The sequence below is a fragment of the Silurus meridionalis genome, chromosome 13, assembly GCF_014805685.1.
Source record: "Silurus meridionalis isolate SWU-2019-XX chromosome 13, ASM1480568v1, whole genome shotgun sequence".
NCBI lineage: Eukaryota > Metazoa > Chordata > Actinopteri > Siluriformes > Siluridae > Silurus > Silurus meridionalis.
This window is the reverse complement of record NC_060896.1, coordinates 14,293,374-14,311,364: the sequence shown is the minus strand read 5'-3', so window position 1 is coordinate 14,311,364 and position 17,991 is coordinate 14,293,374. Positions and strand designations below refer to the sequence as shown.

General features: G+C 35.4%; 1 protein-coding gene across 2 annotated transcripts in view; it reads right to left on the bottom strand.

Moving 5' to 3' along the window:
- The window catches only part of necab2 (N-terminal EF-hand calcium binding protein 2), an 80,297-nt gene that overhangs the window by 24,530 nt on the left and 37,776 nt on the right, over nucleotides 1–17,991 (bottom strand). The gene's annotated exons all lie outside the window — the stretch shown is intronic.

Sequence of the window (17,991 nt, the reverse complement as noted above, 5' to 3'; positions counted from 1 at the left end):
CATGGCTATATAGCACAATGTTGAAGTGTATGATGTAAAGGGCACTGAACAGACTGGCACATCAGATGACTTATAGTGCAGTGCTTTGCAGACTCATGCTGACCATGTTTTATTACATGAAAAAATGAAGACGAAATGAGGAAAAACGTGGATAACCGAAGTCGAGGACACCTGCTAGATAAAGAGTCAAAATGTGTGTGTGTATGTGTGTGTCTCTCTTTCTCTCTCTCTCTCTTTTTCTCTGCAATGGGGGTCAAAAAGATTAATGTTAGCGACAGGCCAGGTCAGCAGTTCTGCATTGCATTTTACTACTGCTGAAGATTTCACATACATCAGCAAGAAGTAAAGCAATGACTGGTGATAAAGCTAAATGCAGATTCTTTAAGGAAAAAAAAACCTTTAAGATAAATTTGATGGGTCGCAATGATTACAGAGACAGTATTATGGTTTTAATGCTTAAAAATGTTTAATGCAATAGCTTTACTGCAACAGATCAATAAAGTAGATGAGCATTAGAAATATTTGCAAAAAATACAACCAGCCCCAAGGTCATCAAAGCAATGATAGGAGTGGTGTTTGTTCAAGTTGCTCATAAAAAACCCAGGATAAATGCTGCCATAGGAGAGAAACCTGTGGTACCTGTCTCAGACTAGAAGTTATTTCACCTGATTTTAACCTATTCAGACTGTCAAGCATTACATAGATCTTTTACTAATATTTCACATATATGTATGTGTATTTATAAATACCTTACATACATCCTGCCTAATATTTTACACACACAGACACACACAAATTGTTTTAATGCCATCTATTATTCTTGAAGCTCTTAGCATGCTGAAATATTTGCAGTGTCACAGGCATTCCTGTTTTGTAAATGTTTAGTTTCCCTGAGCATTCATCTGATGTTACCAAGCCTCTTTTGTCTGCTCTTGATATTCGGGTAGGACTTTATTCCCTTGGTTTATGTGTTTTGCCTTGTCTTCTACAGCCTGTTTGATGATCACCTGATCTAAGCATGTTTTGACCCTGGAAACATCTCTTGTTTTGGATTTATCTGCCTGTCTCTCAAATAAGTGTTTCTGCAGTTGCAAACATCAGCTTTCCATTACATGACACAAACCTTTCATCGTATTCTGTTTCACATACTACTTATTGTGACCTGCTTCCCAGTCCTCCCTGTCATGGATATTGTATAAATATTAGAAAATATCCTTATTTGCATCATTTAACATCTGACATCAATAAGATGTGGTAAGATTAAAATGTTAAAAGTGTGTAAAGAGAATTCTCAAGAGCAAAAAATAACTTGTACATATTAGCATGTACTGTATTTCCCAGTATGTTATAATGCTGTATGCAGGCATGATCACTTTTTATTATTTTTGAGCACATGTATGCCCAAAAGAATTTCAGTTAAATTTTAATATAACACACAATGTCATCATTTAAAAATTATATTTGGAAAACATATACTATCTATTTTAATTATAGTCAATATGAGATCTTTAAATTAAGCTATTTATATACATAGACAAAAAAGGACAAAAAATAAGGATGTCTGTATAACCAAAGACAGAATTAATTACAAATGGAACATATGGATCTGAATAATACTGCTATCTAAACATGTAGTGTACACATGTAGCCACCTGTCACTTCTAGGGCAAAATATTTACAATCTTCCAATGTTTGTTATAATTTGGAAGAATTACTAAATGACAGTGCCAAGATAAACCAAACACACACACACACACACACACACACACACACACACACACACACACACTTGTGTTAGATGGAATTTAATGACTGGTGCTCTTTCCAAAGGGAATAGGTTCATCGATTATAAATAACTTCTGCACATGTGTGATAAATACTACAGAAATAGCAGCAATGTCTTTGGGGAAATATAGTTCCCTGCTTTATTATGAATGGAGCTCTGTTTTCATTATAAGGGCTAAGCCAGAGGAGACAAATGGTATAATTCTAACATTGTTACATGAAAATGATCTAACTACATTAAAGGTTAGACCAAAAAGAAGATGAATTATCAGATGTTCTGTTCACTTGAAATCTTCCAAGACCTGAATAGGTTTTTGACATTATGAAGTATGATGCTACTTCAGGCTTATATCTCCTCATGAAACAGCTTTTGCTGAGCTAAGAGTAAGCTGTTCAACACATCCAGGGCTCTGAATGGTGTCATAATTTGAGAGGGGAACTGTATGCATCTGTGTGAAAAAAGAAATTGATCTATAGGACCTGCCTAGGGTTTTCATACATAATGCAGAAATAGCTGTTAAACTAGCTGTTAACACAAGAGAAGCAGACCGGCTCCTAAACACTCATGACAAAGAAGTCCAAACTTAATGAAATATTTTATTGGTTAAAAATGTCTCGGTAGCCTGAATTAGCTTTATGATTAATGCTATTAACTTGCAACATACCAGGGATCAACCTGCACATAATATGATGCGTGAAATACGCTCAATGTATGATTTCTGCGCAGGCCTCTTTAAAAGCAGTTTCTACATATCACCAAATGGTGTTGCTAAGAAACATATTGACTCCTGTTGCTAGGATACAATTAATTGGTTCATGTCTGAACATCTATGTGCCATCTAAGGACCAAGAGGATCTGTGGCTTAATATAGATGAGACACCACAGATATGCTTGCATATCTATTTAAAACAATGGCACACCTGCATTTTATTGTTGAGCTAACATTCATATGTGCTGTGCCCCAAAATTGTGCAAGATGCGATTGTTTGCACTTTCTTTCTGAAGTTGAATCTGAACAAGCTGTTCAGCTCAACAGGGGTGATTTTTTTCAAGGTTCATCAGTATTTTAGTAATTGGACCACTATAAATAAAACACTAACACTCACATTTGTAAATTAATGCTCATTGTTTTTAAGGATGATTAGTATTATTAGAGACAAAGGGTTCTTTAAAGTAGGCTTTAAATGGTGCGCAATTGTGTCACAAAAGCAGACATCGATTAATTACTGAGCACTATAAAAAGAAGTTGAAGGAAGACAGGAAATGTAAACCTGTAGCTCAGGCCAGTAAGGAAAAGCTTTAGAAAAATAAGAAGACTCAATCCTAATCACATTATGTAGCCTGAAAGCTGGAGTCATGGCATAATGTGGTTATTCAGCCCAAGATACATCCATTCACATGCTGGGATCAGAGCTGCTTGAAGCTTTACAGGCTGGAATTAAAATTAGGGTTTCGTTTTCTGTGTGTGTGTGTGTGTGTGTGTGTGTGTAAGAGAGAGAGAGAGAGCGAGAGAGCAAAAAATGATAGATGTATGTCCAATCTATATATCTATATATCTACTCTTTATAAAAATGATTCATTATGTATTCAACTATAATTGTATAATAAATGTATTTATCAAAAACAAAGTAATGTATTTAACAAAAAAGTCAATTTTTTTGCAGTGCACATTCATTCCTACCAACTGCAATACAATGGTGGCACTAGTGTATACATTATTAATGTAGCTCAATTTGGCTACTCTGTTATTACTCATATTGCCTGCTTTTTTATTCTACATTAAAAAAGAGAATGTGAGGCACAGAGTATAGTGCGCTTGTTACAGTTCACATTTTTGACCACAAGGTGTGATAATTATGTGAAAGCTAGTTGAGGCAGCAAACAATCATCAGTAAATTTGCAAACCATTTAGAAAGGCTACAAGAATAAAATAAGTTATTCACTTTTAAATGGAGTTTGAAGTATATGAAGTTGTGAATGAGGGTTTGACGATGTTGTCAATTTAAACAGATGATATAACTGGTGTTATTACATTTGTTAAAACACCGGCCACAACAGCCCAAAGCCACATCTGCCCTAGAGGGAAAAACAGCACTGAATCTTTTTAGATAATAACACTTGTAGTAGCATATTTGTCCAGTGCTCCATAAATAACATTTAAGCTTGTTTTTATCACTGTTCACTTCAATTCAGACCACAGGCTTTCAGAACGACATTGATCAAAATCAGACATTGATTTGGTGTCCCTTTAACCATTTGTTTTGATCTGAAAGTATATTAAGCTCATCTGATTAAAACCTTTATCCAGGACCATATCTGAACCTCCTGGAAGAGGCATCCAGGTTTTGAAACTGAAATATCCTGATACACAGCAGGATTTATGATGAAATTACTTTATTTAATAGGGGCCCCTAAACCATCAGCCACAAAATACCCCAAATCAATGACTATAAATAAATTGTTCTAGTTATTTTTTCTATTAACTCTTAGATGAGTAAAATCTTAAATTTGTGTACACTATTGTTTTCTCATTTTATAAAGGACACTAATAATTGTAGAGGTTACTGTATGTGTTTATTTTGTTTTAAAGCCTGCGTGTGTTCTTCAGAATGCGTATTAGCACTTGGAGCCTGTCCTGGAGGTCTGTGTAGCTTCATTTATTTTAGTGTGAGTACTAGTTTTTCTACGACAGCTTGGACACCTTTCATTTGTAACCTCATCCATTTTTCACATCTCTTCTGCTCATTCACACAGTGTTCTGTGGCAATTTTTCCTGACAAGATGTGGTACAGCTTTAGTGAGAAGGGACTAAAGCAAATGTACCCATTCATTGATAACAGAAGTACATAAAAATTGTTTTTTAATTAAGTATGTAATTCACAAGTTAAATTTCAATATTCCAACTATGATCCCCCTTCTCAGACAATCATAAAATTATATAATATATATGATATTAAATGTTAAATTAAGCAAACCATAGAAATTCAGGGCTTAGCATGCTTGTTAGATGGTTCTTGAATCTTTTCTCACTTCTATGCCCTAGCTTTGACCAGCACCATCTGTGGAAAGATCCTACGCAGTCACAGTTGGTAAAGTTTCATGGTAACAGATGGTGGAATTAAATGAAAGGAAACAAAACAACACCAAACAGACAGAGCAACTCTTTTCAGTAGGAATAATAAACTAGTTTGCACTCGGAAAGGTGATTATAACATACAAAACCTATATGTCCCTGTGATATCTTCATCAGCACTGGTTAGTTTATACCCCTTTTTATGGATACCAGCTAAAGTTCATTCAGTGTGGACCATATCAATCATTAGTCTTTCCCCGCCATTTAAAAGAGAAACACCAAAAACAAACAATTATGGGTTTTTTTTCATTTAACTAACAGTGCTAGTGTAAAAGAAGGACATTATAGTCTGAATTACAGAATAGCAGTATAGTTAATACCATATGGTCACATGATAGAACATACTGTATGAAGATCTTTTACTCTGATCTGTAACTTCCACATTAGCATATGGGAAAGTTAAGAATAAGCACCCTAGATACTTATCAATCTTGAGCCAATATACTTGCAAGAAATTATAGCAATATACAGTATTTCGCTAAAGTAAGTTCACTCCTCACATTTAAGCAACAATTTTAGTGTTAATCTTCTTTTCTTTTAATCTTCTTCAAGGGACAATACTACAGAAATAAAACTTGCATATATTTTTGAGTAGTCAATGTGCAGCTTGTATAGAAGTACAGATTTGCTGTCCTCTGAAAATAAATAAAAAATACCATGATTATTGTCTAAATAGCTGGCAACAGTGAGTACACCGCAAGTTATAATAGCTATACATCGTATGCATGTTCTATTCATCATGTTCATGTTTTGTCTGCTTGACAGGACCAAACAAATTTGTGTATCTTGTATTAGAGCAGTTAAAATTTGGTGCTTTGAGTACAATTCTCTCATACTGACCACTGGATCTTCAACATGGCACCTCATGACAAAGAACTTTCTGAGGATGTGAGAATGCACAAAGATGGCCGGGGCTATAAGAAGGTCAGTAACACCCTGAAACTGAGTTACAGTACAGTGTCCAAGGTCATACAGAGGTTTTACAAGGGTCCATCAAAGAAGTTGTGTCCTCTTGCTGTGCATAAGGTACGAAAGCTTTAAAAAAAAAAACGACGCATGAGTGCTGCTAGAATTACTTTAGAGGTTGCAGAAATATAAGGTCCACTTGTCAGTGCTCAGACAATACACTGCACACTGCAACAAGTCGGTTTGTATGGCCATCGTGACGAAGGAAGCTTTTTCTGAAGCTGGCTCACTAAAAAGCCCGCAAACAGTTTGCTAAAGAAAACCTGTCTAAGAGCATGAATTACTGGAACCTTAATGTCTTAAGGTCTTATGTGTCCAGGATGTAGGTATGAGGAGAACCAAGAAAATTGTATCTTGCCTATAGTCAAGCATAGTGGTGGTTGCAACATGGTCTGGGGCTGCATGAGTGCTGCTGGTACCTCGGAGCTGCAGTTCATTGAGGGAAAAATGGATTTCAACATGCACTGTGACATTCTGAAGCAGAACATGATGCCCTCTCTCCTTAGAAACTGGGCCAAACAGCAGTTTTTTTAACAAGTAGTCAAGTATGTCTTCAGACCTGAACCCTACTGAGCAGCTGTGGGTCATCCTGAAGCGGAAGGTGGAGAAACGCCATGTGTCTAATATCCAGCAGCTCCGTTATGTGATCATGGAGGAGTAGATGAGGATTCCAGCAACAATCTGTGCAACTCTGGGGAATTCCATGCACAGGAGGATAACAGTGGTGCTCACACAAAATACAGTTTTGACATGTTAACTTTGGGTATACTCACTTTTGTTGCCAGATATTTAGACAATAATGGCTGTATGTTGAGTATTTTTCGGGGACAAGTAAATCTGTACTGCCATACAAGCTGCACATTGACTACTCTAAAATATCCAAGTTTTATTTCTCTTGTATTGTCTCTTCAGAAGATATACTAAAATGGTTGCTGAAATGTGAGAGTTGTACAGGTGGTCCTCTACTTACGATGGAGATAATTTACGACGACCCCATCGTAAGTAAAAAATATCGTAAGTCAAAGATAGTACTATAAATGTGACTGTGTTCCTACTTCATGCTGATATATCATTTTCATTTTCTGCTCTAAACTGATGGCTTTCCTCTTTTTTCCCCCCACTACAAGCAGGAGACATACTTTGGCGATTGGAAGAAATGCTTTTATGACTAAAATTGCTGTTTGAAACTGTTTGACAAAAAATAAATACACACTGAGACAACTTTTCTCTGTTGACCGCTAGCGAGAGTGGGGCATCTCACAGGGTGAGAGATAGGTATCCAACATATCTTACATCGTACGCTGCTGCCTGTGCCTGTTGTGCAAAATTGTGCATATTTTTCTTACAATTTTGTCGTATCGCTATCGTCATCGTAAGATAGAAAAATCTTAAGTTGAACCATCGTAATTCATGGACCATCTGTACTTACTTTTGTGAGATACAGTAATATACCTAGAATGCCTAAATACAACTTGCTACATTCTCTTCTCTTGTCTGCATTATTCTAAACAGCAGCACTTTCATTGCTGTTCATCTCTGTTAAGAGGTTAAGAGTAAATGCTAGAGACTCAAAGCACTTTTGTACGTCGCTCTGGACAAGGGCGTCTGCTAAATGCCACAAATGTAAACGTAAATGTAGGAAAGTTCAAAAAAATGCATCTTGAGAGATTAGTCTCCACAAATAAGAAGTTCAGTAGTTTAGAGGTATCTATATATACATGAACAGTGACGGTGAACTACTACTATTAATAGAACTATAAAATCAAACCAGCAATAAAGCGGGAAGCAGTGAACAATATTTTGCCTGTGCACAAGTCAGCACAAAGAAAAACCTTCGATGTACAGTATATAACTCCTATACATTAAAGCCATTTATATTCATGCAAGATTATCTAGTGTAATTACAATCATAAAGGGTCGGAATTCTGTAACAATGATACAGCTTTTGCTTAGACTAAAAAGGAAAGCAAGGCAACAAATCTGTTTTAAAGCAGGAGCTTTTTGTAGCTCCTTGTTTAAGATAACAATTATGGAACTGGCAAATTCATGCAACACTATTCCATAGAGCTATGCCATTGAGAAGAGGTTAAGTTGAGATTTCGTACAGTAGGTGGGGAAGCCCTGCTTATATGCGAGTGCCAACTATGTAGGAAGATTTGAACATTGAAATCATATTTAGTGTAACTGTTTCTGGGGCTTAATATAGCTAACAACTGGGTGTTTAGACCAAAGGTCCACATGATGTCCTGTTTATTGTCTATTTTAGGATGACAATAGCCTAATGAACACATAAATGATCATGCCTCAGTTTACTAAATAAATACTCGACTTAAGAAAATTTATTTATGTAATTTAAAAATGAAATCATTATTTAAAGAATTATCATCACACCAAAGTAAAATATACATTTTGTTAATTTTGCTCAAGATATACATATTGAATCTTCGCTCTGCTTGTCATTAACAGTATATACAGAAGCTCCACTGCATTGTTTACTCCCCTCATAATGTAATTCCTCCGGGTATTATTTGGAACGTACACAAGACTATGAACATACAAATATAAAACATATTTCTTATACCTATAACAAATGTTAATCAGGTTTATCAAAACATACATATTCATCTATTATGCTTTTAAAAGATGTTTGTATATACACTATATGCCTATATGTATGTGAACATCTTAAGGTCATAATCATCCCATTCCAGAGTTTGCAAATCTTAGAAATCAAGTACTTGCCTCTTTCGGAAAGTAGCTTTGTATGGCTGACAAGAAGGCAAATTTCCACTAAGTTCATTATGAGAACATCTTCCTCAGGAGGAAGTGCTCCATAAAATCAGCCTTCTATAAATGCAGCATTTTATGGAAACAGCCATTCATGAAGGCAGTTTTTTAATGAGGCAGCATTCAGTGAAGTAAAATCTCTACGTAATTTACTTTTATTGAGGCTACCTTAAAGCTTCAGATTAAGGCAACTTTCCACCAAAGGCAGATTGTAGGTTTCTCTTCACACAGTTCACAATGAACACTAGTTTCAAAAAAACGTGCATGAAAACAGAATGCAATAACTTTCAAATCTCATATTTCATTCACAACAGCACATAGAACATCTAAAATGTTTAAACTAAGAAAATGTAAAATTTTAAGAAACATATAGTGTAATGTAGACTTTTATGGCCACAACATGTCTTAAAAAAGTTAGGACAGGTCCAAGATCACCACTGTGTAGCATCCACTCGTCTTTTAACAACAGTCTGTGTATGTCTTAGAACTGAGGAGACCAGCCACTGGAGTTTTGGGAGTTCTTCCTTATGAAATTAGGATCATGGCATTTTGGCTAGGGTTAGGCTTAGGGTTATGGGTGCTCACTGGGTGCTGATTTTACATAGAACTACCGTTTTTTGCCCAAAACGTTAATATGTGAAAAGAAAAAAGCTTTTAATAAATACATTTTATAATGTTCGTGAATAAATCCAACCAACCCTATGACAGATAAGGGTTAGTAGTAAGTTACTTACTATAGTAGTAAAGTAAGTTTCACTTTCCACTGACACAGGAGCATCTTAGTGGCAGGGATTTAATTTTTTAACAATGTCTGTGAGATTCTGTAAAGGTATAATCTGTCCTAATTGATTATGTAAATTATTGTAAAAATGTTTCTGTGTGCTGTGTGTGAAAGAAAACTAAAGATGTCTTATCCACCTATTGACTACCTGGTGCCCCCCTAAAACACACACACACACACACACACACACACACACACACACACACACACACACACACACACTTTAAATTTTTTTTTATTTAGAGGTGGTACAATAAGCAACAAACTGGCTACAAACTTAAGAACCAGACAACAATGAATGAAACTTGAAGCTCTAAAGAGTTACTTACAGTTCCACATGTGTGGGAATCATCATTGTTAGTGTAAAAAAACAATGAACAAGGCATCAATATGTCCACAATTATTTTTAATCTAAGTGTAAATGCATACTTAACAATGTTGACAAAAACATAAAATTTTCTATATACCAGTTGGAAAGTTTGAATTTATTTGCAGTAGAATTGCTGACCTAAATATAAGCAAGATATTTACAGATACATGTATGTTCACATCACTGGGTTTAGTCTTAAAAGAAAAAAACTTGATAAATTGTGAAAGCTTGTGGTGAGCAGTTGAATAAATATTAATAAAAACATACCTGTATAGCATTTATTCACTGTATATGACAGAATACAAACCCATGCAATTATAACAACTGCTAATTAAATTTTCTTAAAGCACAAATATATTAAAATATTTACCTTTTGACCTACGGCTAGAGTTTTGGGTCAGCTGATAATTAATATAAACCGCACATATACCACACAAATGCACATACATTTGCTCCAAATGGTGTTTATCGAAACTGCTACAACACACTGTGTTTGATTTGATACAAAGTGGCAGGGCTTTCTAAAAGCAATTAAAGGACAAGTGACAGCTTTGGATGATAAGCCAAGCTCATTAGTGATGAGAATTACACAGCGACTGCATAACATAGACAGAGACTTCTAACGAAACAACTGTATATAGCCTCATGAGTATGGTACAAAAGAAGTGGGTTGAGCACTGAAAAATAAATGAAATTGGCATGGGTAGAAATGTGTCTGCTTATTTATACAGATTATTTGGCTTAATCCCTACATCCAGAACCGGCTGCTTAAAACAAGAATGTGCGACACATTCTCAGTAAAGAATGTGTAAAAAAAAAAAGTTTAACATGAACATGGGTCCTGTCTTAAACCTTTAGAACAAAAAAAACATTATGCCACCCCTTTCCATCTGATTCAGCGGGAAGTGGCATTTACAGACAGGCAAATCAGGAATAGTAACACCTGCTGAACCAATCACTTAGAAAGAATTTATCACAGCATGCACCAAAAACTGCCACATGAAAAATGGTTTAAAGCAGCAGAGGTACAAGATTGAAACCGTAGAGTGGAAAAGTGACACATTTCAGGGGATCTAAATAAGCTGCTGGTCAACAGATGTACACGCACACACACATAAACACACACACACACACACACACACACACACACACACACACACACACACACACACACACACACACACAAAATCCAGAATTGGCACTTCAAAGAGAGTGAGCAAAATTTTTCAAATAAGCATTTGCACACAGTTGTTTTAGATTTTTACTCAACAACTGAAGTCACTACTTACAGTCGACTCAACATTTATCTGATCAATGACACAGTTTTGCCTCTGTACACAACCACCACAATGGATATGAAATAAATAAATACTTTTAATTTAAAAAATATTGTATTAACCATTTAGTAAATTCTAGCCATTTTTCGCTAGTCCCTCCATTTTTACAGGCTCAAAAGTCATTGGACAATCAACTCATAAGCCATTTATTTTCATAAAGTTTAAAAGAGGAACCAACTTACTGGCGTAATGACTAGATGAATTCACTAAGGTACCATAGGGGCTCTGGGGGTGCAAATTCCAGGGGACCACTGTTGTCTATTTTTAAGATATTTAAATGCTTATAATTAATCACCACCCCCCAGAAGAACAAGCCATTTTGGAAACTGGCATAGAAAAAAAATTTACTATTAGCAGATAAGTCCAAAATGCTTTTGTTTATGCACACCATCAGCATGTTTGGTAAAAAATAGGCATTGCATACAATGAAAAGCACCTGATACCCATTAAGAGATACTAATGGTTTGCTGGTCCATTGGCATTTGTGGCTTGATGAAATGAAATCCACTAAATGCCAGGATAGATTCACTCAAAACTGGCTGGTTGTTTCTGTCAGAATGTACAGACTTTCACATATATGATATTTAGTATATAGATATATTTGGTGATTAAGGAAGAAATGTAATTACAGTAAATTTAAGTCGAGTCAAGTTTATTTCTTTTGCACTTTTCACAACAGACATTGTCTCAAAGCAGCTTTACAGAATTTAAGAGTTAAGGTGAATGGTGTGTATTTATTCCTAATGAGCAGCCATGGCGACTGTGGCAGGAAAAACTACCTTAGATGTTATGAGGAAGAAACCTTGAGAGGAACCAGACTCAAAAGGGGAACCAATCCTCATTTGGGTGACATCAAGAGTGCAATTATAGTCTTTAAACAATACAGAACCCTGGAGAGTGAGAACTAACATGAGCAACAGAATGTAAGATTGTGAGTAATGTGCTTTCTACAGTCTTATACAGTCAGTTGAGGTTATGAAACCAGGAGATCCTAAGCAACTAATAAAATAGCTCAACGTTTGCGATCATCACAGATCCAACACCAGCTTCTCCATGCCAGAGCCTTTAAACACTCAAAGAGGTTCAATGTCCAAACTCCACATGAGGTGGAATCCAAATGGTGCTGGTACGTCTCTAGATGGTTCGGGATGTTTGCGGAGTCAGCATCTACTTCTTTAAAGGTCCATAATCTTCATGAGGTGGGACGTGACAAATGACTTACTGGTGCTATTTTATGCATTATATTTTAAGTAGTTTGATGGGTAACCCCATCTTCACCACTGAATCTCCAACAAATCCCAAGTAGACACACAGAACATAGTTATGTAAAAAGCCACAGAATGGTATAGAAGGCTCAGTGAATGGGTTTTTTTTAAATATGAAAATTATTTATTGAATTCTCCTGTGCTAAAATAAAATGCAAGACTCACCTGTTTTTTCCTATTTGTAACTTACTGAGTACAAATACAATGCTTAGTGTTAAGTGCATGTTTTGTGCTATGAAGAAATAAGATTAACTGCAGAAGAAGAATCTTTTAGTGTCTTTAATGAAACTTGAAAAATGTGAACCAACAACTTTGACACGTTTGCAAATGGAAGTCATAAACGATTTTTCACGAACACATAGTTTCCATGGAAACAAGGTAACTGAGTAACCAAAAGTGACAGTTTTGCATGTAGACCTTTAATAATCCTATTCAATCCTATTCAGTCTTGGGTTCAAAGACATGCAGTTAACTAAGCAACAAATGCACCTGAAATCTTGCAATATTTATAATGCACAGACAGAGGTACCTTTGAGGTAAATTCCTGTAATAGGACAATTCATTTTAAAGCTGTGCGCATACAGCATATAAACATATGCATGTTCTCATTACTGCAAATTCATACAAAAAGGCAATGGCCAAATCTTTAGTAATCTTGCTCAAGACCAGTTCCAAATCTGATGCTCTCTACTCACTTGTCTCAGCTCAATCCTACTCAGCTTCCAGGACTCAGGATGCATGTCACAGTCCAGTGTGAAAGCCCACACTGGGATTACAGAGGATCAGAGCTGACAGGTAGTATTGCTATAAAGCCTTTGAGACATAGCCCAATGCCACCCACTACATCATTCTATGTATTGCTAATAATCTCTACGGGTATAGAGGAAAGCAATAAATAAGCAACAAATCTTCAATCTAATATACTCAGCCTCAGTGTAGATTCATGAATATCAACCTCCGGAATCAAACAAAGAATTTCAAAGTGCAGCACAAATCAGCAATTCCAACTTGCACTCCAATGGGTATCTACATTTTTGGTCTTGCATCTTTTTTTTTTTCCTTCAAGTGCAGTAACAAATAAGAATGTCAATACCAAAAGTAGCAGGATTTTTTAGCCTAGTAAATTGTGTATTATCAAACCAAACACAGTACAAACATAACATGTAAATCAAACTCTTAATGATTATACTGAAATTTCAAGGGGGGACAGTTGACAGAAGAAGAGAAATTGGAAGATGGAAATGAATAGAACAGTAGATTTAGAATGATATAACATTTTTTATATATTTTATATATTAGAAATGCAGCTGTCTTGTCTGGGACACATCTCATTTAAAATGCACTGAGGCAAAGAGGAAAACTGTTCTGTGTTTTAGCAATTCGATATTTGTTTTGCCTTGTTTGCTTCATCATCTGACCACTGCATTTACATACCTACTTTGACTTTAATTCATGATAGCTTCATGATGAAGAAAACGGCACCTGTAACTGTATCTGTAAATATTTCGCCCTTCAGAAATCAGGCTTTAGAAAAGTACCAAGGACAGTTCAAACAGCTGAAAGGATTGTTGCTGCTCCTCTGCCCACTCTTTAAGAACTGTATATATCCAAAGTAAGAAAAAGGGCTCAGAAAATCACACTGGATCCCTCACATCCAAGCCATATGCTTTTTAAACTTTTGCTCTCTGGCTGTCACTACAGAGCAACGAACACCAGGACAGCCAGGCACAAGAGAAGTTTTTTCAACTGTAAACTTCTGTCACCAAAACGAATTCACTGTAAGTGCAAACATACTTGGCAAAAAAGCTATTTCTGATTCTGGTTTTGATTATTTCAGTCCACCATTAACCATGTTCTAAAAACTATTAACATTTTTTAAATAAAAATACAAAATGTTGTACAATAGCATACAATATTTTTCATGAAAATTCCTGTGGTGGACTGGCATCCCATTTAGAGTGTATTCCTGCCTCTCACCAGTGTTACCAGAATAGGTTTTCTGACCCTGGCCAAGATATGTGGGGACATAAGTAAGTGAGTTTTATGAAAACACAAAAACAACTATATATAGTTTTTACGCTTAGGATTTTCTTGGTTGTTGTGCAGTATTTTTAAACTAGCCCAATCTGGCAACCCTTTCATTATCTGTCCTGGTTGCTGCTCCTCTAGAGCAAGCATATGTCAGCATGATTCCTATCCCATTGGGCCTCTATTAGTACTTGATGCAGTTCCTTTTTATGAACACTCGATGCAATAATAAGTCGATGGAGCTAAATGAGCACAGTCCCCTTTTTACTGTGGAATCTTTCAAAAACTACAGAAATCAGTCTATATCTTTTAAAAATTTACATTTTCGGTCAACAAAAACATGTAATTAGAATTTGCACATAATATTTTATGTATAAGCTTGTGAATAGTTTGTTAAAACTGGTTGTACATAAATGAACGATAATAAAAGGAGATTTTCCTTCGAAGCAATAACCCTTCTCCTCCTCCTCTTCTCCTCATCTCCCTCATACCAGCCTCGACTCTTCTCAAGGGTACAGTAAACATCATGTTTATTTGTTTTTATTTAGATTATTATTGTTACAAAATAAGTAATACAATAACATTACTTATAAAAGTATTATTATACTTTATTACTGTATGCAATACTGTACGTTTATTTTTATATGAATAATTTTGGGTGTCTGAAACACTATCTGAATTTACATTTTCTTATGGAAAAACTCGTATTGAGGGTTCACAAGATTCACCTTTGACCTATTTTAGAGAACTAGTTGATCGTTGATTTTGATGCTGTACACTCTCTTTCATCAGTGAAATCAAGATTCATCTGCACAATTCATCAATTCAAAACGTTTACAAAAAACTATTTTAATAGAAATGTGACGAAGTTAAGCTTGACAGATTATGACAACTGGTTTAACCATTTACATTCGATGACTTATGCAATGAACTAATGCTTAGATGTTTTGGGTGTTAAGACAGGTGTGTTATTCAGGTGAAAACCAGTATAATGTATTTTGATCAACAGACAATTGTATACAATCAATTACATGAATGAACCAAAGCATTCGCAATTTGTTCAATAAAACAAGAAATTTATTATATGATGTGCACAAGCAACTGCATTATGTAAAGGTTGAACAAGTTGTTTTGAGAATTTCACTTCTGATCAGAGAAACATTCCAAGTAACTGAGAAAAACTGTAATTGGAATGTGCACAATTAACTGTTCACTATGCACACAAGTCTCTGCTTTTAGCCCAGAAATTTGGGCAAGTATTCTCTACCCTGAAATTACTGTGATTGTGATCTGATTGTGCCTTGTCATATGAACACCGTGTCCTCTTTAAGTAGTGTAGTTTAGCTTTTAAGCTAAATAACATTTTCTCTTTAACTCCTCATTACACACCAGTGCCACAGCTTCTGTTGAGGGTTAGCAGTAATTATTAATGCAAATGTGATATTTTCATACCACTTATAAAATATTCATGCTTTGACAGGCTGAGCATTAATTAGTAGGGCTACTGTATTTGTAGCTTGTATTTTCCGATGTGTTATTGTATGGAAGAGCTGGCTTTATTTGAACCAGAATAAATAAGCTTACGGGTTTGATAAGTTTTGAAAAACTTTTTTAATTTCAGTTAAACTTTTTAGCCAATAAAGTCTACTGCATTGTCTGTGGAGCATGTGAATCCTTTTCAGTAAGTCTTTAGCTATTCCACAGATGTTACGAGCATCAATAGATTTCAGACAGACAGAGATAGATAGATAGATAGATAGATAGATAGATAGATAGATAGATAGATAGATAGATAGATAGATAGATAGATAGATAGATAGATAGATAGTTTAACTTCTTTGAACTACAGTATGACTCATTTTATTGTTTTAATTATGCATGACTATTGTGACCTTTTTGTTAACAGTTTTAGTATAAAATAGCTATGAAGTTATTACCCCACTATATTTTTGCCTTTCTACTTTACTTACCTATGTTACTGTGAATAAGAGAGAAGTATGATTAAAGATCATCAGCTAAGGGTGGGCTCTCACCCTTAATCCTTTCTGTGTGTCTTTATTACTAATTAAAATACTAGTAATTATTATATAAATACATTTTACTTCTTCGTAGACAGTTGTCTGCATAAAATGTCTCAGTAAGAGATTGCTAATGTCAGAATTAAGGACACTTCCCTACCTTCTGTTTAAGCAAAAGAGCAAGATTGGAGCATTTAAATGAGACAAAGAGGGGAACATTCCCTGTCCTGCTGCCAGTATTCTGTAATCACATGTGCAGGCTGTCAGCCGCATCCACCCTGTTTATTCAAAAAAGAAAAGGGTACAACCCTTATCTTCTCTTCTAGTTAGTCACAATCTCTAATAAATTCTTGCAGCACTTTTGTTGGTTGAGTCAATGTGATTAAAGACAAGTCCTTGTTTCAGTGTTAATTTTTTAAGATGCACTTGAGACTAATTTATTAATTAAAACAATTCCATTACCTCAAACCCTGTTTCTTTGGCTGTTCAGAAGACTGAAGATGATATTGAGGTGTGCTACATTGTATTTATGTTTGATTCACAGGCAGGGAACCAACTCAGCCACAAGCTATTGTGCTCTCAGGGCCAGTTGCAAGTCTGAATAAAATAGGAAGGTTCAATCAGCAAGGGCATCCAGTGTAAAAAAACAAGTGTCAAATCAAATTTGCGGTCCAATGATCTGCTGTGTTAATGCAAGTAACATGGAAAAGAAAACCAATGATGGCAGCTGAATAAAAGCAACAACAATCTACTGATGTCGGAATGACATTCACCCTAATGAGTGGCTTCATTTCATTTACGCTTTTTTGATTCATTAACATTTTTTGAGTGACATGAATCTCTTTCTTTTTTCTCACTTTTAATCACGAATCTCCTTAGCGTCTTTCAATTACAGGGTTCTTCTTCATGGGAGACATTGCTTCACTATTACAGTAATCACTACACTACACAACAACGAAACAGTATGCAAAATACACTGCTTTACACACACACGTGATCACAGTAAGAATACAGTACAGTACGTATGGTAAAGAGAACTTTTTACTGATTATTTTAACGGTTGCTTACAATACGGTAGCAGCACAAAGACTGAGGGCAAATACTCTACACGGGTAGCTGACTTGGGTATGCGAACAGAACCAAAAACTCGTTCTCGCTCGACGCCCGTATATCATATTTTCCCTCGCAATCCAATGCAAATTTCAACAAAAATGTTTGCTCATATTACAAAACACTAGTAATCCACTTTACTCGCAAACCGAGGTTCTACTGTACTTACTTTTGAGATGAGAGATGAACTAAGAATTTTGAGAAAAGTACAGGCTTTTGCAAGAAATCCAATGTGTTGTGCTGTTTGTACAAATTGTTTTTGAGAAATGCACTTACTGGATTCCAAATATTAAGAATGATTCAAGAAATGCTCCAAAGCAACTAAGAAAAAATTTAAGATCCTACAACATAAATAGGGACTTGTAGTATAAGATGCTCAGAAATTGCATATATCATGATCCAAATCTTTC